Source organism: Oratosquilla oratoria, chromosome 3, assembly GCF_046742065.1.
Source record: "Oratosquilla oratoria isolate Oo_2021 chromosome 3, ASM4674206v1, whole genome shotgun sequence".
Classification (NCBI taxonomy): Eukaryota; Metazoa; Arthropoda; class Malacostraca; order Stomatopoda; family Squillidae; genus Oratosquilla; species Oratosquilla oratoria.
Genome location: NC_134779.1, coordinates 21,431,190 through 21,441,189, shown reverse-complemented (window position 1 = coordinate 21,441,189; position 10,000 = coordinate 21,431,190).

Genomic DNA, 10,000 nt, shown 5'->3' with positions numbered 1-10,000 from the left:
ACACACACACACACACACACACACACACACACACACACACACACACACACACACACACACACACACACACACACACACACACACACACACACACACACACACACACACACACACACACACACACACACACACACACACACACACACACACACACACACATATATATATATATATATATATGTGCGTGTGTGTGTGTGTGTGTGTGTGTGTGTGTGTGTGCGTGTGTGTGTGTGTGTTGTGTGTGTGTATTTACCTAGTTGTACCTAGTTGTATTTTACGGGAAGGGGAGCTATGCTCGTGGGGTCCCGTTTTCATATCTCATTTTATCTAAACTATTTTTAAATTCATGTATTGTTTTTGCACACACCACTTTCTCATCTAACTTGTTCCAACTGTCTATTACTCTGTGAGGAAAGCTGTTCTTTTTCAAATCTCTTCTATAGCTGTCTTTTTTTATTTTCTTTCCGTGTCCTCTTGTATTTCTGTCATCCCATTTTATCAGATTCTCTCTATCAGTAATTTCTATGCCTTTCATGATTCTGTAAATAGCTATCAAATCTCCTCTCTCTCTTCTTTGCTCTAGTGTCTGTAGTTTAAGTTTTTGTAGTCTCTCTTCATATGATAGTTTTGAGAGTGTAGGTGCCAATTTTGTAATTGCTCTTTGTATTCTTTCAAGTTTTTTTTATACATTTTTTTGTACTTGGTGACCATATCGTTGCTGCATATTCCAATCTTGGTCTTATCAGGGTGATTAGGATTTTCCTCACCATTTCTTCATCCAGGTATGTAAATGCCACTTTGATTGTTCTTATTAAATTATAAGTTTCTCCAAAAATCTTATTTATATGTTTCTCAGGTGACATATTATTCATAACAATGACTCCCAGGTCCTTCTCATTTTCTACTTTTTTTATTCCTTCTTCTCCCAAATTATATGATCCTGTTATTCTGTTTTTGCTTTTTCCAAATTCCATTATACTACACTTTTTTGTATTGAACTCCATCTCCCACTTCCTACTCCATTCTTGTACTTTATTTAGATCTCTCTGTAGTGATTCACAATCTTCTTCAGTTTTCACTCTTTTCAGTAGTTTTGCATCATCTGCAAAGAAGCTCATATAGCTTTCAATTCCTTCATCCATATCATTAATATATATAGCAAACATTATTGGGGCCAGAACTGTTCCCTGCGGGACACCGCTTATTACTTCATTCCATTTTGAGTGCTGGTCTCTTATCACTACTCTCATTTTTCTTTCTTGCAAAAAGTCTTCCATCCAATTTAGCAATTTATCTTGTATTCCTCCTTCATATTCTAATTTCTTAAGCAACTTCTTATGTGGTACTTTGTCAAAAGCTTTTTTTAGGTCTAGAAATGCACAATCAGCCCATCCATCTCTTTCTTGTATTATATCTATTAGCCTTGAATAGAAACATATTAAATTGGTGACGCATGATCGTCTTTGTCTGAATCCAAATTGCCTTGGATTTAGTACGTTGTTTTTTTTCCAAGTATTTTACCCATCTACTTTTGATAATTCTTTCACAAATTTTTGCTATTGTACTTGTTAGAGAGACTGGTCTATAGTTGGTAGGTTCTTCTTTATTTCCTCCTTTATATATAGGTACTATATTTGCTTTTTTCCAATCTTCTGGAACTTTTCCTTCTTTTAAGGAACTGCTTATTATGCTATGTATTTTGTCTGCCAGTTCATTCCTGCATTCTTTCAGAATCCAATTTGCTATTTCATCTGGCCCATGCGATTTTCTGACATCAAAATTACCCAAGTGTGTCAATATTTCATTCTTTGTTACTTCTATTTCTTCCATAGGGGGGACTTTTTCTTTCCACTCAATCTCTTCAGGTTGTATATTTTCCCTTGTAAACACTGATTTAAAATGTTTGTTCATAATTTCTGCCATTTCCATTTCCTCAGTGTATTCAACTCCTCCTTGTCTTAATTTCTCCAAGTCTTGTTTGTTTTTCAGTTTATTGTTTACAAATCTGTAGAATAGTTTTGGTTGATCTTTACACTTTTCGATACCATCTTTTTCTTATTTTCTTTTTTCCTCTCTGCACGTTTGTACATATTCATTTCTATACCCAGTATATATTTTCCATTTTTCAGGTCTTCTGTCTTTTTTCCATCTGGTCCAGGCTTTGTCTCTTTTGTCTTTTAACTCCCTACAACTTTTGTTGTACCAGCATTTTACATATTCTTTTTCTTGTTTTTGTCTTGGGACATACTTTTCCACTCCTTTTTTTGTAAATTTTTGTCAAAATATTCCATTTCTCTTCCACTGATGTTTCTTATTTGTATATTTCTTCCCAGTTTTCTTGTTGGAAGAATTCTCTTATTTTATCAAAGTTTGTTTTTTCATACATCATTCTTCCTTTTCTATATTGTTCATTTCTTTTCATATATTTTTCTTCATTAAGTTCCAGTTCAATCAATATGTGGTCACTTTTACCTATTGGTGTTTTATATTCAATCTTGTCCACTATTCTAGGTTCAGATGTAATTATTAAGTCTAGTCTCGATGGTTCTTCTTCATTTCTATACCTATTGTTCTCTTGTATCCATTGTGTCATTTTATGGTCAGTAATTATCTCAAGTGAATCACAATGGCAAAAGCCGACAAGACTGTGAGAATAAACACCTTGTGAGATCGAAACCTTTATTAGTACTACGTTTCGCTTGTTACAGCTTTTTCAAGTACAGACATGACACACACTCTGAGCACATATAAGCCAACAGGGAAGGAACTGGGAGAGGTTATCAGGGTGGGGTGGGTGGTAGGTGGAGGGGGAGGAGGGGGACGGGTGGGACTTGGTGGAGACAAAGGAGGATATTTCGGACAGTTTGTTGAAGCGGACTAAGGGGGACATTTCATACATTTATTTAATGCGGGTAACAGATGGATTATAGGAGGGGCGATGTTAAACATGCCTCTGTTCTGCTCAATGGTTTTGAAGCTTTGAATGGCGGCCGCTTCGAGGCATTTTCTCCTCATCCTATCTGGTTCACTAAACAGAAGTTCTGCGTTATCCCAATCCATCAGGTGGTCGTTGGTGTTCCGGTGGATAACACAGGCGTTGGTGGTGATGTTGTTCCGGGAATCGTAGCGATGCTCCCGGATCCGGGTCTTCAGGTCACGGGAAGTCTCGCCGATGTATACTTTATCACATCCAGCACAGGGTATGCGGTAGACACCAGCGTTTTTTCCCCACATCTCGTCCTGGCTGTCATTCCTTCTTGAAAGCACTTCAACAAACTGTCCGAAATGTCCTCCTTTGTCTCCACCAAGTCCCACCCGTCCCCCTCCTCCCCCTCCACCTACCACCCACCCCACCCTGATAACCTCTCCCAGTTCCTTCCCTGTTGGCTTATATGTGCTCAGAGTGTGTGTCATGTCTGTACTTGAAAAAGCTGTAACAAGCGAAACGTAGTACTAATAAAGGTTTCGATCTCACAAGGTGTTTATTCTCACAATCATCTCAAGTAGAGCATTTCCCCATGAGTCATCACCACTCTTTACTGTCATTTCTTCCCAGCAGATTTCTTTGCAATTAAAGTCGCCCATCATAACTATTCTTCCTCCGTCTTCCATTATTTTAGTTAATGCTATCTTTGTGTCCTCTAACATACTTTTATGTTCACTCTCCTCCCATGAGGCTGTTTTCGGAGGCACATAATTGATCACAAATTTTCTGCTCTTCTTATCTCTGTCTTCCACTTCTATCATAATCATCTCTACTGTATTCTTTCCATATATGACACCTTTCACGTTTATATCCTTCTTAGTCAGGAACATAACTCCACCCCCTTGTTTTTTCTCTCTGTTTCTAATCCAATAATTGTATGCATCATGTCCTACACTGTTGGGTGGTAGTGGGCCTTTTAATTTTGTTTCTACAATTCCCATTATGTCCGGTTCTTTTTCTTTCAAATAATCATTCATTTCATTCAATCCTGTTATCAATCCATCTATATTTGTGTAAGACGCTCTTAGTTTTCTGCCACTTCCATTGTGTTCTCTGTTTCCCTTATGTTTTTCTTTTGTATGTCGAACTGCTTTATTTTCATGTTCACTACTCTCCAATAGAATCTCTCTTTCTCTGACTCCGTTCTTTCCTCGTTTTTTGCCTTAGCTTCAAGTCTTTTCTGCTTTTCTGCCTCTCTTTCCTCCTTATTCATTTCTCTTTTTATCCATACCTTTTTATATTGATCATTTGTTGCTAGTTTCCCTGTTTTGGATAGAATTTTCTCTGCCGTTGTTTGTGACCTGAATTTAATCTTAATTGGTCTGGTCTTATCTGTACTATATTTCCGAGTCTGAATTTTTCCTCAATTTCCTTTATAATTTCTGGTTCATCTTCCTGGACTAATTTTAATAAACTGCTTACTCTTTCATTTTCCTCCTTGATTCTTGCGGTTCTATCTGGATTATGTTTCTCTTCCATTCCTAATATAATTATACATTTCTTTTTGTCAGCTAATTCTCTTACTATATTCTCCTTCTGTCTCATCACTTTAATAACTGAGTCTTCATTATGTTCTTTCAATTGCTGTTTGACTATGTCAGTGAATGAAACCTTATTCCCTTCTTGGGTTGTTCTCCAATTTTTAGCTTCTTTAGCTATTGTCTCTCTGTTTTCATTACTATTCTTCTTCAATTTCTCATTCTCCTCCTTTACATTTCTTAACTGTCTTTTTAGGTCCTCTATTTCATCAGTTAAGTTTCTGTTTGCCTTCTCTAGTTGTTCCAACCTTTCAATTCTCTGGAAAATGGAGTCAACATTACCTAACCTACGTTCCAAGTCCTCGATCACCTTATCAACTCTCTCCTCTAGTCTTATCAGTCGGGGGGGGGGGGGTTGTGTCCCCCCCACCCTCTTTAAATCCCTGGAACATATTCTCGTCACTTTCTACTGTATTTCTCCTCTCTATACTTCTAATCTTTACATTTTTATTAGACATTTCATCATCGCTCAGTCTTTTGTTTACCTTTCGCTTGTCTGGCTGGGCCAAGTCTACTCCCTCCTCATTTCCTTCCATTTCCCTCAGTAATCCCTCCCCTTTTCCTCTTTCCCTACTTTGCGTCTACTCCACGAGCTATTTCCCCCCCACACTGTAAAAACACTAGGCACTTCTCTTTGCGTTGGGATCCACAGACTTCAGTTTTCTTCAGAACGACATCCAAGCCGTCCATTCGCTGAAGTGTGTGTGTGTATTTACCTAGTTGTATTTACCTAGTTGTATTCTACGGGAAGGGGAGCTATGCTCGTGATGTCCCGTTTTCATATCTCGTTTTATCTAAACTATTTTTAAATTCATGTATTGTTTTTGCACACACCACTTTCTCATCTAACTTGTTCCAACTGTCTATTACTCTGTGAGGAAAGCTATTCTTTTTCAGGTCTCTTCTATAGCTGTCTTTTTTTATTTTCTTTCCATGTCCTCTTGTATTTCTGTCATCCCATTTTATCAGATTCTCTCTATCAGTAATTTCTATGCCTTTCATGATTCTGTAAATAGCTATCAAATCTCCTCTCTCTCTTCTTTGCTCTAGTGTCTGTAGTTCAAGTTTTTGTAGTCTCTCTTCATATGATAGTTTTGAGAGTGTAGGTGCCAATTTTGTAATTGCTCTTTGTATTCTTTCAATTTTTTTTTATACATTTTTTTGTACTTGGTGACCATATCGTTGCTGCATATTCCAATCTTGGTCTTATCAGGGTGATTAGAATTTTCTTCACCATTTCTTCATCCAGGTATGTAAATGCAACTTTGATTGTTCTTATTAAATTATAGGTTTCTCCAAAAATCTTATTTATATGTTTCTCAGGTGACATATTATTCATAACAATGACTCCCAGGTCCTTTTCATTTTCTACTTTTTTTTATTCCTTCTTCTCCCAATTTATATGATCCTGTTATTCTGTTTTTACTTTTTCCAAATTCCATTATACTACACTTCTTTGTATTGAACTCCATCTCCCACTTCCTACTCCATTCCTGTACTTTATTCAGATCATTCTGTAGTGACTCACAATCTTCTTCCGTGTGTGTGTGTGTGTGTGTGTGTGTGTGTGTGTGTGTGTGTGTGTGTGTGTGTGTGTGCGCGTATGTATATACATATATTCTCTCCGAGAATTGACACCTTAACGTGGTGGATAGGCTTGAAAATCTTAATGATTACAAAAGCTATGTCGATAGAAAGGAAATATCTGTAGTGTCACCCATATCGAACAGGTTTTGTAAGAAAGATCAGACAAACAGCAACTCACACACACAGTCGAATGACCCACTGCTAGCTAGCACGTCACTGATGGCGAACAGGGAAATTCCTCATAGATATATGGGGTGCCGTCATAATGATGGCGTGGACCATTGGGCACCCTATAGATATATAGGGCTTCACCAAATATAATGAATAAGGTGACACCACAGAAATATCTCACCAGAAACCAGTTGGCAGGGAGGTGAGATTACTGCTAAAATCCCTTCATAGCAACCATGAATTGTACAAACAAAAGAAAACCGGGCGTTCCTGTTGGATCATCGTCTCCTAATGGTCCAACCGCACTGCCTCGTGGGCTTACAGGCAGTGTGCCACCGAACATAAGAAAGCACTGTCCAAGCATATGCAAGTCTTGGACATTAAACAACATGATGAAAATGAAGATCTATACTAACAACGTAAGAACTTCTCAGAAGACCATAGGCTGGAGTTTTTAATGGAAGTACTAGACAACATCAAATGAGACATCGTAGGATTGAACGAAGTCCGAAGAGCGAAAGAAAAGCTGATACAATTAGAGGACGGTCACCAACTGTTCTACTATAGAGGTAAGGACAAAGAAAGATCTAGTGGAGAAAATAAGCCTTGCAAATGTTAAGGATAGTAATAAAAGATTTCAGTTAAAAATTAGAAATAGATTCGAAACTAAAAACTAACGAGGACACCGCCGAATATATGAATTAGAATTTAGTGAATATCATTAGGGAATCAGAAGAGAAAGTAGGAAGTACAAGAGATATTAGAGAAAACAAATACTCCAAAGCTACAAATGACCTAATTAAAAGAAGAAGGGCCATGCAGGTTAAAAGCATGAGAGACGAAATAGAAAGAGTAGAACAAAACAAGCTTACAATAAAAGGCAGAGATCAGAGAAAAGAAAGAGAAACATAGATGAAATAGAGGAAACTATTCGAAAAGGTAAATGTATTAAAGGGACCGAGCGTAAACATGCTTTAGGAAAACAGCAAATGATATGTTTGAAGGACAGAAATGGAGAAATCATTAAATGCAGAGACAATGATAAAAAGAATAGAAGAATTTTACCAAGAGATTTACTTGTCGAAGACCGTAGTTAAATCAGTAAACTCATCTGTAGACGTTAGTAGTGTACCAAAGATTACAAAGGAAGATTTACAATTTGCTCTAAAAACTATGAAATGAGGAAAAGCAAGTGGGAAGATGGTACATCGATAGATCTTTTGAAAGACGTAGGGAAAGAAGTTCATATTAAGTTAGCTCAGTTGTACACCTAGTACTTACGCCAAGAAAGTGTCCTTGAATTGTGGTGGAATGCTATAGTGATATTGCTTCATGGAAAAGGAGACCAGAAGGACCTTAGTAACTATCGACCGATTAGCTCGCTATCAAATTTATATAAAAAATTCTCCAAAATCCTTACAAATAGACTAAATCAAGTTTTAGATGGAAAACAACCGAGAAAACAGGCAGACTTTAGGAGCGGATATTCGACTCCAGACCATTTGCAGACGATGAACCAACTAATCGGGGAAACGACAGGATACAATATATCTCTCTGTATAACTTTTGTAGATTACGAGAAGGCCTTTGACTCGACAGAACAAATAGCAATACTAAACTCGCTACGCAAGCAGGGTATAAACGAACAGATTGTAAGGGTTTTAGAAAAGATCTATGCAAAAGGTATCGCTATATTTCGACTACATAAAGATACAGAAAAGATGAAGGTTGAGAAAGGAGTACGGCAAGGCGATACAATTTCACTCAAGTTATTTACAGTTTGTTTGGAAGATATTTTCAGAAGGTTGAGTTGGGAAGAATAAAGTTTGAAGATTAATGGCGAATATTTGAACCACCTAAGATTTGCAGATGACATTATTCTTATTTCAGAAAGAGCAGAAGACTTGCAAGATATGCTGAGTGATCTGAACAAGGGAAGTCTCAAAGTAGGTTTAAAAATGAATAAGAGTAAAACCAAAGTAATGTTCAACACGAAAGTTCAAAATAAAAAGATTATAATCGATGGTGAGAGTCTTGAAGAAGTTGAAGAGTATAATTATTTAGGCCAGATGGTGAAAGTGACGAAAGATCATGATAATGAAATAAAAGGACATATTACAATTGGTTGGAAAGTATTTGGTATGTATAATAAAATCCTGAGAGGCTCTCTACCTATTTATTTGAAACGTAAATTTTACAATCAATGCATTCTGGCAGCAATAATCTACGAATGTGAGACTTGGAAACCAACTTTCATTACTTCCTTTGTACCGATTTTATATTGTCCTGATATTTTGTTTTTACTTTTTCCAAATTCCATTATACAACATTTTTTAATGTTGAAGTCCACTCCCCACTTCTGACTACATTCCCAGAAATTGTTCAGATCTCTGTAGCGATTCACAATATTTTTCTGTGCTTACTTTCTTTAGTAGTTTTGCGTCATCTGCAAAGAAGTTCATGTAACATTCTACACCTTCATCCATGCCATTTACATATATAGCAAACATTATTGGAGCCAGTACTGACCCCTGTGGGACACCACTATTCATTTCTTCCCAAGTAGAATTTTTATCTCTGAGCACCACTCTCAATTTTCATCCATGCAAGAAATCCTCCATCCATTTCAATAGTTTACCTTGTATACCTCGTGTTGTTTCGAGTTGTCTTAATACATTTTTGTGTGGTACTTTGTCAAACGCCTTTTGTAAATCCAGGAAAGCAGTGTGCCCATCCGTCCCTTTCTTGTATTATATCTATTAACCTTGAACAGAAAGATCAAATTTGTCACATGCCCTTCCCTGCCTAAATCCGAATTGTTTTGAATTTAGTATATTTTTCTCTTCCAGATGTTTTGTCCATCTATTTTTGATAACTTTCTCACAAATTTTTGCTATTGTACTTGTAAGGGAGGCCGGTCTATAGTTTGTTGGTCTTCCTTGTTTTTCCCTTTATATATCAATACAATATTGGCATTTTTCCAGTCTTCCGGTATTTTTCCTTCTTTGAGTAAGCAATCTATTATCCTATATATTTTCTCCATTAGTTCATCTATACATTCTTTTAGTATCCAGTTTGCAATTCCAACCAGACTGTGTGATTTTCTGACATCAAGGTTCATTATTTGGTCCCTTATTTCTTTCTGTGTCACATTTAGCTTTCTCATTGGGGGGATCTTTCTCCCCTTCCTTCATCCCAATTGTGTATGTTTTCTTTAGTGAACAAAGATATAAAATGTTTGTTCATAATTTCAGCCATTTCTATGTCTTCTGTGTATTTCATGTTCCTTTCACGTAGTTTTACTATTTCCTGTTTATTTCTAGTTTACTGTTTACATATGTATAGAATAACTTAGTTTGATCTTTACATATGTTTATTATTTTTTTTTATAATTTTTTTTTTCTTCCCAGCGTATTTTTACATATTCATTTCTTAGGTTTATATATATCTGCCGCTTATAAATTTTTCCATCTTTTCCAAGCTTTGTCTTTTCTACCTTTTGCCTCACTACACTTTTTGTTATACCAGCACTTAATGTACACCTTTTCCTGATTTTGTTTTGGTACATATTTATCCACTCCTTCATTATAGATTTCCTTCAAAATCGTCCATTTCTCTTCCACCTGTGCTTCTTCATTATAGAATTTTTCCCAACTCACTTTTTGAAAGAACTTTCTAAGTTTCCCAAAGTCCGTTTTGTTATACATCAGTCTTCCTT